A 12957-nucleotide genomic window follows, 5' to 3' on the forward strand; every position below is an offset into this window, starting at 1 on the left:
GGGTGGGCAACTCCAGGCCTCGAGGGCCGGTGTCCCTGCAGGTTTTAGATGTGTCATTGATCCATCACAGCTGATTTAAATGGCTAAATTAGCTCCTCAACATGTCCTGAAGTTCTCCAGAGGCCTGGTAACGAACTAATCATGTGATTCAGGTGTGTTGACCCAAGGTGAGATCAAAAACCTGCAGGACACCGGCCTTCGAGGCCTGGAATTGCCCACCCCTGGGTTAAATGCAGAGAAGAATTTCCCCACGGGGATCAATAAAGTATACAATATTATTATTATTAAAATACAATTGTAAATGGGTTTTTTGGACATTTTCATATGACTAATCTGAAAGAAGGCATGCTATGAAAGTAAACGATATCCTGATATGAAACTGGTTCTTTGCATGACAAAGACAGAAAGACAGAAAGAAAGAGAAAGAAAGAAAGTTTACTTTGGCTCAAGAGCAGACGCTACATGTAAACTTTGTCAGAGGACAAAGGACAGAAAAGCAGCAACCAGCGGGTCAACCTGTGGACGACTTGTTGGTTTCCTCTACTGCTTGCAATTGATTTCTACCAGCGAAAAAAAAATTCAATGCAATTACCAGGCAACCATTGATTTTTTTGACTTTGTATTCAAAGTCAGATATCATCATGGTCTTTGAATACTTAAAACATATGCAAGCATTCTCTTATAATATAAACCTTTTCCTTTGCTTTTTACATTTCTACGACTGTGAAGCTTTGTAAAATAGCTCTACAGTATATCTCAGTGTGGACCAGTGTATAAAAAATATATGCCTGCAGGCTGGCTTTCAGCTCTGATTGTGAAAAATCTGGTTTTGTTTGTCAGTCTTTTATGGCAGACAGCTCTACATGCGACCTGTGAACCATGCTGTGTTGAATGAGTACAATCAGAGACCAAAGTACGTTAAAATGGGACACAAAGAAGCTAATTGATATAAGGCATTATATGGTGCCTGTGTTGTATTCTTAAGCTGTCACTCTTCAGCAACAAAATGGACTTTAAAAACTAACATTTTTAAAAATGCAGCACACACCTGCAGAGTCTGATGAATGTGAAATTACCCACAATCATTTTTTTTCTTTGTAAGCCTGAACACTTGTGGCTCCTGAGGTCATATCATGGTAGTGCTATAATGTCTGCTATAAATGTCACCTTACATGATGTCCTGCTCTGGAAAACGACCGAGGTCATTGCAAAGATTCTCTCATCTTAATTTCCTATAGTTCAGCAAAGCATCTTCATGTGTCCAGGCTTTAAGTGGCAACAACTCCCAGCTACTTTGCATTGGTGACCATCGGCCCATTAACTGTTCTCACCATGAAAGGCCAATTTGGATTTATGTCACTTAAGAGCAAACATCTGGTGTAAGCTCAAGAAACTACAAGTGTCTTTATTCCCATCTGTCCATTTTGTACCAGTGGTATGTAAGTAATGTATGTGAACTTCACCACTGTGCTGGTGCGTGTCCTTTGGGGAAAAAAGAAAAAAGGATCTCAGTAGCTGTTTAGTGTTTAGTGGTAATTGAGTGGCTAAGTGGCTGAGTACATCCTGCCAAATCAGCAAAAGTACAGGAAAGAGGCCTGGCTCCAGGGGCCAGTGGCTATAATTCCCCCCTTCTACTTATTAAATATTAAACATCCATCCATATTATTGTCAACTGAAGGCAAAAAATGTGGCTAAATTACAGGAACAGACGAAAGCTCAGGGAGCCAGTTTTACACTGATAGAGTCCATCAATCCACTATGAAAGATCTAAAAGCTCTCCACCCCTGGCATCTAAACCTATTTTCAAAAAACAAACAAACAAAAAAGGTAAACTGTAAATTTCTGGGCCAAAAGCCACACCTATTATTAAATTAGCCAGTGCACCGCTCATTGCTATGTTTTTGTACAGCTCTGGCGCACTTTCGGTGCTGCTTCTATTTTTAGCTCATCATGGTCCTCAAATGTGCTCAAAGAGAAATGCCAACAGTCTCAAAGTTACCCAACTTTAGTGTTATCACAGCTGATAAGTCCATATTCTCAGAGTGTGCATATACTGTAAGCTGGATCCTGTATAGTGAAATCTAATAGATGATTTCTGGGAATGTTGGCCCATTTCCATGCCTAGTTTTATCTTCTCACCTCTCTGTTTCTTTGATTTTGTCTTTCCCTTCCTTTAACTTCTGTCCTCAATACTATATTTTTTGTTTGTATTATCAATAAGGTGATTGCAAATATATACATAATTCTTTCAACAGAATTATGACTGCATGGTCAATAGTAACCATAGGCATGAAAATATGTGCATATATTAGAGATTTTGGTGAAAATGATACAATGTAGTGAAATTGGAGACGAACTGGTAAATTAACAAATGTGACCTTGGCCCTGAGCACAGTTTGTATGAAGACTGATTAGGTAGCCGTTCACATACATATGAACCTCATTGCTAAGGTCAGTAAGGAAAATCTGTAATCACTCATGTGCTTGCATTGCACATGCATTGTGTTTGGCGGCTTTCCTGTTCTTTACATGATTACCTCTTTCCCATGCTGTCAATCTCAATACTGACATCATTACTGCAGTCCCATCCTGTTCTTGGCCTCCTTCCTTGAGCCAATCAGGCTCCGCTTCATGTGGTTTAAATTTGTGCTCTCTGTCATTCTTCCTTTCAGACTCTCGTTCGTGCAACTCGCCTCCTCCCCATCTCCACCTGAGACGGAGCTCTATTCAAGCCTCAGTCTTCATCTTCACCTCCACCAGTGTCTACACTCCGGGGGGTCCTGTCTTAAATCCGATCACTGCTGGGATTCTGTTCTGCTACCTCAATAAATCATGTCCAATTATTCCAAATCGTCTTTCCTTATTGAAATGAATTTAGTGACGTTCTTTATCCAAAGGGTTTAATTTGATGTCAGCCTACCCTCTGCAGCTATTTGCAGCTAACAGTTTCAGGACTTATGGGAAGGCTTTCCATAAGACTTGGAGTGTGTTCCAGAAGTGCATTTGTGAGGTCAGACAATGACGCTGGATGAGAAGGCCCAGCAAGCCCTAGTCTCTGCTCCAATCCATCCCAAAGGTGTTCTCTCGGGTTGAGGTCAGGACTCTGTGCAGGCCAGTTAAGTTCTTCCACACCAGACTCCCTCATCCATGTCTTTATGGACTTTGCTTTGTTGGTGTGCAGTCATGTTGGAACAGGAAGGGGCCATCCTCAAACTGTTCCCACAAAGATGGGAGCATGAAATTGTCCAAAGTGTCTTAGCATGCTGAAGCAATAAGAGTGCCTTTCAGTGGGACTGAGGTGCTGAGCACAACTCCTGCACCATAATCCCCCCGCCATCATGCTTTACACTTAGCACAACGCAGTTAGACTGTTACTGTTCTCATGGCAAACACCAGAACGGTCCATCGGATTGCCAGACAGAAGTCTGGCATCTACACTGCTCTAAAGTCCAGTCATGGCGTGCTTTACGCACCTTTGACACTTTGCAGTCCACATGAAGTTCTAAGGTCGGTGGTGACCGGCACTCGAGAAAGTTGGACATTATACATCATTTTTATGTGGGTTTCTATTTCATGACTGAGTTGCTATCATTCCCAATTACTTCCACTTTGTTATAATATCACAAACTATTGACTGTGGAACAGTTGGTAGTAATTTCACGACTGAACTTGTTGCATGGGTGGCGTCCTATCACAATACCTTGCTGGAATTCACTGAGCTCCTGAGAGAGACACATTCATGTCTGTAGAAGCAGTCTCCATGCCCAGTGCTGAGTTTTATACATAACCTGTGGTTATGGAAGTAACTGGAACTCTTGAGTTCAATGGTCCGGATGGGTGAGTGAATATTGCTGGGAACACAGTGACCTAGGTCATTCCTAAAAAAGAAAAAAGAAGGGAATAAGTAAAGGAGAAGTAAACCACTGAGACATGGCTTAGTGACTCATTTATATGAATTAACATCTTGTGAAGAAAAATAAACATCAACAAGATTTTAACATAAACAGCTTACTGAGGTAGAAACAAAAGTCGCATCTTCTATGCGAGATGTGTCTATAACATTAACTGCTTATTTTATATTACATGTAAACTGTATCTACTCATGACACCAGGAGCATGTATCATTTCTGTTCCCTTATAGTTTGTAGACATAGTTTTTTAAATTAATTTGTTTGTTTCTTGTGAATATCACATGAAAATGAATGAAATCCAGTCGCTCAGTGTGCTCATGTGTGCATTGATTAGACTGCTGATCTATACTCATGTAGTGCATCATTTATGTCCACCTACTGACTCTGAAAATCTGCATGTAAAGGTCACTTGGATAATTCCTGAAAACAAGAGATTAAATACCAAAAAATATTGATTCTATTGAAAATATTTAACATTAAATATTGTAAAATCATCTTTAAAAGAACATATCTTCAATTATTTAATTTAATTTTAAAAGAAAAACAGACATATTTGCATGGGGGAAAATGTCAGTAGATCAGAAATGAAACGCCAGGCCGTTTTCATTAACTTTTGTCCCCATTTTGCTGCTCAGGTTGAACTTCAGCAGGTCGTCTTGACATGTCTGCACGCCTGAATGCACTGAGTTTCTGGCTGATTAGATATTTGTGTTAATGTGTAGTTGAATCTGATTATAGTGTCCAGCAAATTCAAGTTTTTTATAGATGATTTCTTACGTATAACTTGTGTAAATGATGCATTACATGTAAATGAGTTAAAGGTAGAGCCTGACTGATTTATTCACAGACTCATATTAATGGGTGATTATTAGCTACACGGAGATGGAGCCATAACTGCATTTATAACAACAAAACAATAAAAAAGAGACAGTAGAAACACCCTTCAACCAGTCGGCATAAATGAGTAAACAAATAACTGAACGAATTTCAGGGAAATCCGTTTAAGTTTCATGTGTCTGAAAGAAAAAAACATCAGCAGATAAACAAAATGATGGATTTTGAAATGACCAAACATCGCTACGTGTATCAGTCTTAAGCAATCTTAATCAGTTGGGCTTTGCTTAGAGGATCATTGTGGATTACAACGGAGAGCAGTACATGTTGGCTTACATCTGTTTCCAATAAAGTGCTGCCTATATTCAGCACTAATGCTGAAATTGGATGGAGAAACAAACAAAGCGCTGTGCTGATTCACTTTTCATTATTCAATCTTATCATTAAGACTCTTGTTTTTTTGGAAGATTTACAAGATTTCTACAACTTTAAGGCTCTAAAAATGTTTTAAAAACTTTATTTTTCATGTTATTATTCAATAGCTATACCCTTTTCCACTATCATGTAATTATTTCCACTTTCTTTCTTGTATTAACTCTTTTTCGCCCTTGAGGACTTTTAGGTGGGTCAGTCTGTTCGATTGAACCGCCTGTCTATATAAGTACTTTCTTTTGGATGCTATACTATCTCCTTTCACAGGACACACTGTCTTTATCTAGACCCCTTCCAAGGGCCTCAGCTAATCTGAGCATCTTAAAAATCTTATGCGACATCTCCTACACTTTGTCTCCTTGCATGATCACAAAATTAAACAGCTTCACTGCCATTACAGACAATTTTGCAAATGCTCTCCAGATGAGCAGCCAAAGATTAGAGAGCGAGAGAGAGAAAGCTACAAGGAAGAAAGCAGCTGAGAAAAGAAAACTGGAGACGCAATCTTCCATTTATGTCCAACACTAACATTGTCTAACTGCTCCTCACTATTGTTATTACACGGTACAGTAAAGAGTCTCAGTAAATCTAATGCCAGCTGAATTCTCACAGAGGCAAAGTAACTCACGAAATAATTGCACCATTTATTTGCCATGTCAACAAACAAAGGGCAACACGTTGCATTGTGGGAACCTGGCAACTGTTCTCTTTGCTCTGGGCTTGTTGTGTGACTGAATAAATATGATAAGAAAAGGTGCAAACGGAGAAATGTCTGTACATTTGCACAGTAGTGGCTGAATCCTTATTTACGGTTCCAAGGCTACAACATGGGAGGTATACAGTTAAGCCTGATATTTGAGTTTTTTCAGCTCATTGTTTCGTTTTAAATACTTGTCATCTGTGTTCAGCTCCTCCCCAAATAGGCGTGGCTTCTCCAGGCTCAGGCTGGCACACCTGTGTCTCATTATCATTTATCCTCAGCATTTAACTCCAGCTCACCAGTCTCATTATAGTTGCTCAGACTGTTTTGTATCTTGTTACCTTTTCTAAAGATATAAACATAGCCAAATCCCCCTTGTTCTGCCTCACCAGCATGTATGTGCCATTTGTTGTTCACCTACAGGATGAAACACAGCTCCAAAAATAAAGAATAACTGGTTAATCTAAGCCTTGAAGCCTCTGGAGACCTTAGTTCCTAAGATGGAAAACAATTAATTAATTCAAGACTGGAAAAGATGAAGATTGCCAACTTTTACAAACCTCTGTAGTTATGAGCCACAGCTGGTCTACCTCCTGTAGAGTGCGCGATCGACTAATTGGGAGGTCCATGGCTCAATCCCTGGCTCCTCCAACTTGCATGTTGAAAGCCAATATGCTGAACACTGGGTTGCATCTGTGTGAGTGTGCGAACGCTGGGTTAAAAGTGCTCCGGCATAGAAAAAAGCATGTATGAATTGGTGAACAAGTGTGTGTAAATGAGGCTTGTAGTGAGAAAGCAGTCGGAGTAGAAAAGCGCTCTGTAAGTACCAATCCAATCAATAAACCTGTTGAACCTTTAGCTCAGGGGTCCCCAATCCCAGTCCACGAGGGCCAGTGTCCCTGCAGGTTTTAGATGTGTCCTTGATCCATCACAGCTGATTTAAATGGATAAATTACCTTCTCAACATGTCTTGAAGTTCTCCAAAGGCCTGGGCTATGTCCACACGTACCCGGGTATTTTTGAAAACGCAGATTTTTCTATGCGTTTGCACCTTTCGTCCACACGTAAACGGCGTTTTCGGTCACTGAAAATGGAGATTTCTAAAAACTCCGGCCAGGGTGGATATTTTCTAAAGAAAAACGGAGAAAACGCAGCGTCAAAGGTGTGCGCCTTTTTTGACGTCACACTGTGCGCCACGTTATTGTTTCGGTGAAATGAATTTCTACAATACTGTTAATTGTACTCTCTGCAGTGTTTAAATGCTTACATATACACACACGGTTACTGTCCCTCCACACATACTACTCGGTTCTGCTTCTATGCCCCAACTTTGTTTACTATTTCCCACCGAGGCCTCTAGACTTCTGATTGGCCAAAATTTCTACACGGTTAGGACTATAGCGCCACCTGCTGCTTTGGCATGTTCCTAGCAGCGTTTTCCTTCATTTCTGCCTTTACGTGTGGACGGGATTATTTTTTAAAACGAAAACGGAAAATCTCCGTTTTCAAAAATACCCGTGTACGTGTGGACATAGCCCTGGTAATGAACTAATCATGTGATTCAGGTGTGTTGACCCAGGGTGAGATCTAAAACCTGCAGGGACACCGGCCCTCATGGACTGGGATTGGAGACCCCGCTTTAGCTTAACCTTTTTGCTAACAAAAAATGTTGGACCCACAGCAGCTGGGTCCAAAGTTAATGCCACTTCGACAGCCACACTGTCAGTGGCTACCGAAGGGATTGCCACAAGAAATGTACCACTGATTAGTAGTCAGTGGATTTACCGCTATTTTCTTCCCACAGAAATTACTTCAACTTCTAATAATCAGTTTTGAAATCTGCTGACGTTTTGCAAAAGCAAATAACTATTCTCTCAATGAGTTGAGTTTATGAGTTGACAAAATGAGTGCCAAAAGTAAATGATGGTCTGATTATGTCAATATTGTGTTTAGAGCATGCCCCATTGCACCCAAGTTACAAAAAAACCCAAGGTTAAGCACATACTGCTGGTTTCACCAGAGGTTTTTATTTGGCTATAAAGTTCTTGGCCTGTAACTTCTTATTATAGCACAACCTCCGCCTGTCACATATACTGTATGTCTAAGTAACTCTAAGATGATTAAAAATTAATCATTTCCAGCAGTATGAAGAAGTTAAACCTCAGTATGATCTCAGTAAAAACTGTTGCAGAACATGCTGGCAAAGAAATGCAGCTTGATCGTAGCCAAATGAAAAATTAACATCTTTATTGAAATGCTGATGAATGTTGGGTCTTCTTATAATAAATGAATGAATATAGTTATTTGCATAATTGCATGTTTTTTTCTCTACTGCTTCTTCATGTGTTAATTATACAACATTTTACAACTTGTCCCTCTTTGACACATACACATGAAACTGTGTGAAGCTCCATGCCAGGAGCTGGTGTGCCCGGTGATGAATATACTGGATGTTTGCGCTCAAAGACAATTCAAAATGTGGACAAGAGGAGCCATAAAATGAAGTTTAAATCACCCACTCTCATTCTCTTATTCTCATTCTCTTATTCTCATTCCCCACGCTCAGAGTAAACTTTTTTCCTTTTGACATTTACATTTGACACTTCAGTAATAACATTATAAATGTTATAAATAGGATGTTATTGTTCATAAATAGGCACACTGCAATGCTCCACACACCCAACTGTGTGGAGCATTGCAGTGTGAAGGACACAGGAAGCATAAAAAAAGTACTCAGAACTCAGCAAGTTCATACAGACTCCAAGCTCTCACAGATAACAAATAGGAAACAGGACGGCAGAACACAGGAGGGGAAAAGTAATTACAGGTGACACTAACCTTTCAAATTAAAACAGGAAAAGGACACAAAACCAACACTAAGACATAGAGGGTAAGACTAAACAAGAAGAGAACAAGGATGCAGAAGCACAAGGAGGCAAGAACTGAAATACAACAATATTACAAAAAACCAGTGCATGTCACTTGGGCTACGTTCACACTGCAGGTCTTAATGCTCAATTCCGATTTTTTGATCAAATCCGATTTTTTTGTCTGCTCGTTCACACTACAAATAAAATGTGACAGCAAACGTGCTCTAGTGTGAACGCTCAAAGCGGCCCGCATGCAGAAAAAGAAGACCAGACAGTAGTGTTTGACTGTTTTGGACTTTATGTTTCCCAATTTTGCTTGAAGTTAGTGTTATTTGGTTATTTACATATGGCCTAATAATGATCCTCATTGCTGTTTTAGAGAGGAGCGGTGCTTCAAAGGATAGTTGCAGATTATACAGTACAAATAAAATGTTCCCATTTCCCCAACGTTGTCTTCCCAACAGTTTCACTAACATCTTCACTGGATGGCCAGGAAGCTTTCACAATGTCTTCTAGGACGCTTTTCCTGCGCTGATAATTAGCGTCTGCCTTGTGTGAGTAACGTAAAAGACGGATTTAATGCGACGTGACCATTCAAACAGCAGTCAAACATCAGATATTCAATACCACATTACCTGCAGTGTGAACGTAGCCTTGGATGACGTGAAGCCAAAATATGAATCGCATTTCTAAAACAAAATAGCAATGAAATCCAAACAGGAGCCAAAAACCCCCAAACAAACGCAAAAATACAAGAAGAACTGAATTAAAACAAGAATTCAAATCTCACAAGAATAAACAAGAATGCAGGAATCAAAAGCAATACTGAACCCTGACAATGCCAGCCGTGGTCTTTTCAGCCAGAATGACTGCAAACACCTGTGCAGACATGCACAGCCTGCGATAACAAAATCACTGGCTGCGACCGAGTGGCCTGTACTGTTTCCAGCATTTGTCTGTACATGTGTTTGTGTGTCTGTGTGTTTGTGGATGTGAATGTGTAGAAACAATGCCAGAAGATCATGTCTGCCTAAACGTCCGTGGGCAGATTTTAACAACTCGATAATGCCACAAACAGACGCAGTAATGACAGGCTGAGTTTGAGCGAGAGCATGATCTGCAGCCATGACTACTGAGGAGCAGTGGCGCTGTCACATCTTCTTTTCCATTTTTAATGCTTTTGTAACCCTCCATGTGATTTATCTTTATCTAATATGTACTCGCTGCAATAGCGTGCACAACTCATCGGCTGAGCTGTGGTTTTACCCAGAAAACGAACGCCTCTTAAACACCTGCTGTTTCCGATTGCTCTGAAATGTCTCCAGTGTGCGATTTCTTGTGCTAAATGATTATAAAAGTTTAGTATTTTTTGCATTACGACCACTTGTGTTTACAAGAGGTGCTGCTGCTAGTGGGGTCGACTCATTCTAGCTGAATGAATGAGTGGATAGAGATCAGTATGTCATGGGTGACTGCACTCTGAAGACTTCTCAGTCTCCAGACAGCCACTATTAGTGCACTGCCTAAGCCCTTAAGGGATGTTCCAACCCTCATCAGGCAGTAATGAAAAGGGGTGGAATGGGAGGTATACAGGCCATGTCTTTGCTCCAGGTCGGTTCACTATTAATTAAATATAGCCAGAGATCTGCCTCAAATCACAGGCAAGTGATGTGAAAAATATTTGCGCCCTTCCTGATTTCCTTGTGTTTTGCATATTTATCACACCTATATGTTTCAGATCATCAAACACATTTTAATATTAGACGAAGATAACATGAGTAAATACACAATGCAGTTTTTAAATTAAGATTTCATTGATTAAGGGTTTAAGTTATAAATTAACCAAATAGCTGCATTTTTGGGGGGGGAAGACATGTTGAATTAAGAAATCACTTAAATGTAACCTGTCTGACAAAGTAAAGCAGGCTAAAAGATCTCTAAAAGCAGCACATCAATATGAAGAAAAACAATATGAAGACTTGAGTAGATTAGAGTGGCATGACCTTAAAAACATGGTTCATGCTTCAATGTGGCAGAATAAAAATAATTCTGCAAAGAAGAGTGGGTCAAAATTCCTCCACAATGCTGTGAAAGACTAATTGTCAGGTAACACAAACGCTTGATAGCAACTGTTACTGGTGACCTAACCAGTTATCAGAGTTAGAAAACTGTAAATAAACAAAATAAGATCCATATAAATAACAGATAAGTAAGGAATAAGCAAAAAGTCAAATGAGCCATTCTTTAAAACCCAAACAGTCGAGAGTCTCATCCTGCTTCTTTCTTGCGAAATTGATATGACTCCACATAAAAATTGCTCTGCGAGTATAATGTTCTTATCACTAGCTATCAAAAATGTATTCCCTCAATGTAATAAAGTGGAAACATAGTTTAATGTAACAGCAAAAGCTGCTTCCTCACTAAAATCTGTGCTTTTTGCTTTATTTTAAACAAACTCTAAGATTACATTTAAGCTTTGATAAGAAGCCAACTTCAGTGGCTCAGTGAAGGACGCTGCAACTGTGTGTTATTTGCTAATTAAAATCTGATGTTTGTTAATGAAAGGTATACACCGGGTCGGGGGTTGTTATTGATTAGCTTTGAGTCACAGACTAACGAGCATCACACAGTATGCCTCTGTGTTTCGGGTCCCACACCGTGAGGAATAGAAAGTAGATAACTGCTGTTTTAGTTTTGTTTAATTTGCTTGTTCTATATCTCATTTTAATTCATTGTCACCTCTGCTTCATTCTCTGCAGCCCTGAGGGGGAAATATGTTGGATCAGATGCTAAGCAGTGGCCGCCTAATTGCTTCTTCGCACCTTTGTTTCCTTTGCTGTGAAGGATCTGCAGTGATGATGGAATCACTTGGACAGAGAAATCTGTCTTCTGAGTATAACAACAAATAACAACAGTGAAGGGAATTTTGGTTCCCTATAACCTCAGGTTAATTAATATCATTATAATTTAATAATGTTAAGTGACGCTTATAGCTGAAGCTTTTATCTTGTCATGTGCTGCTTTGTTTTTAAATAAACACGAGTCTTAATAAGATAAAAGATGTCATTTTATGCTAAAGCCTTTTTTATTAGATATACAGTTGAGCAAAAAAGAAAATTTATGTAAAACTAAGTGCTCCTCCCATAGGAATTAAATATAATTAAAATATAATAATAAAAAGATAAAAAAATTAAGGTGTTGCAAAAGTACAGACAAAGTTTAGACCTCTTGAAATGCTGTGGTAGGACATTAAGAGAGCTCTGCAAAATAAAATCCTGCAAACCTCAATAAACTCAAGCAATGTTTTTAAGGAAGAGTTTGCTAAAATTCCTCCTCAATGATGTGTGAAACTGTTAAAGTCATACAGAAAACCGTTATTTCAAGTTATTGCTGATAAAGGTGGTTTTACAAGCTCCTGAAACATGTGGTATAGTTAGTTTTTTACAGGACTGCAAAGAGTCTGTCATGGTACTGTGTTTGTGACCCAGTATTTGTGTTTCAGACTTTGGAACTATATCTTTTGATTATTGTTGTTCATGTTTTGTTTTTCTTTAGTTCTCAGTGATCTTTGTTCTCTCTTAATGTTTATTTCAGCCTGTTTCTGTCTCTGTGTTCGTCCATCTCCTGTGTCTCCCCAGTCGTGTCTCCTTGTCAAGTCCACGTCTCCATACCTGTCTCCTGTTTCCTGTTTTATTTTGATAGTTCCTTGTCCTGTGTTCAGTGGATTCAGTTTTGCTTCCTCCCAGTCTTGTTATGTCAGATTAGTTCCAGCTGTGTTTCCCATTCCCTCGTTACTCCCTTGTGTATTTAAGCCCTGTGTTTTCCTCTGTCAATTGTCTCGTCGTACACCCTCTTTGCTGTGTGTTTCTTCCGAACTCTTAGTAGTGTCCTAATCCTCCGTTTCCCAGCTTAGTTCCTTAGTTTCCTAGTTCCTTAATTTTTATTTCTAGTTCTTTGTTTTCTGTATAAATGCAGAATTATGTCCAGTAATAAAGCTTCTGTTTTCAGTTAACTTCCCATGTTTGAGTCCTGCGTTTGTATCCTACAGAGTCTGGTAGAAACCCTCTTTCACAGCTGTACTTATATAAACTAGGTTTTAAAATTTACCAGACAATTGTATTATCGTGCCACTGGTATTCTGTCTTCTTTAAAAGTTTGCTGTAATTTATACACGTTCTTCATTCTGTGTCCTTCACGGTGTAGTGGGAAC

General features: G+C 39.4%; 1 protein-coding gene across 2 annotated transcripts in view; it reads right to left on the reverse strand.

Annotated features, from left to right (window-relative positions):
* thrab (thyroid hormone receptor alpha b) overlaps positions 1 to 12957 on the reverse strand; it is a 258672-nt gene that overhangs the window by 226969 nt on the left and 18746 nt on the right. The window contains exons 1-2 of one of the 2 annotated variants that reach the window (XM_087844866.1): positions 6438 to 6526; positions 3701 to 3878 (exon numbers count right to left, since the gene is read on the reverse strand). The gene's annotated coding sequence lies outside the window, so the exon portion shown is untranslated. Of the gene's footprint in view, positions 1 to 3700; positions 3879 to 6437; positions 6527 to 12957 lie in introns of those variants that run through there. The other variant, XM_087844867.1, reaches the window with a different exon arrangement.

This window comes from Neolamprologus brichardi, chromosome 8, assembly GCF_056152115.1.
Source record: "Neolamprologus brichardi isolate AB-2024 chromosome 8, ASM5615211v1, whole genome shotgun sequence".
NCBI lineage: Eukaryota > Metazoa > Chordata > Actinopteri > Cichliformes > Cichlidae > Neolamprologus > Neolamprologus brichardi.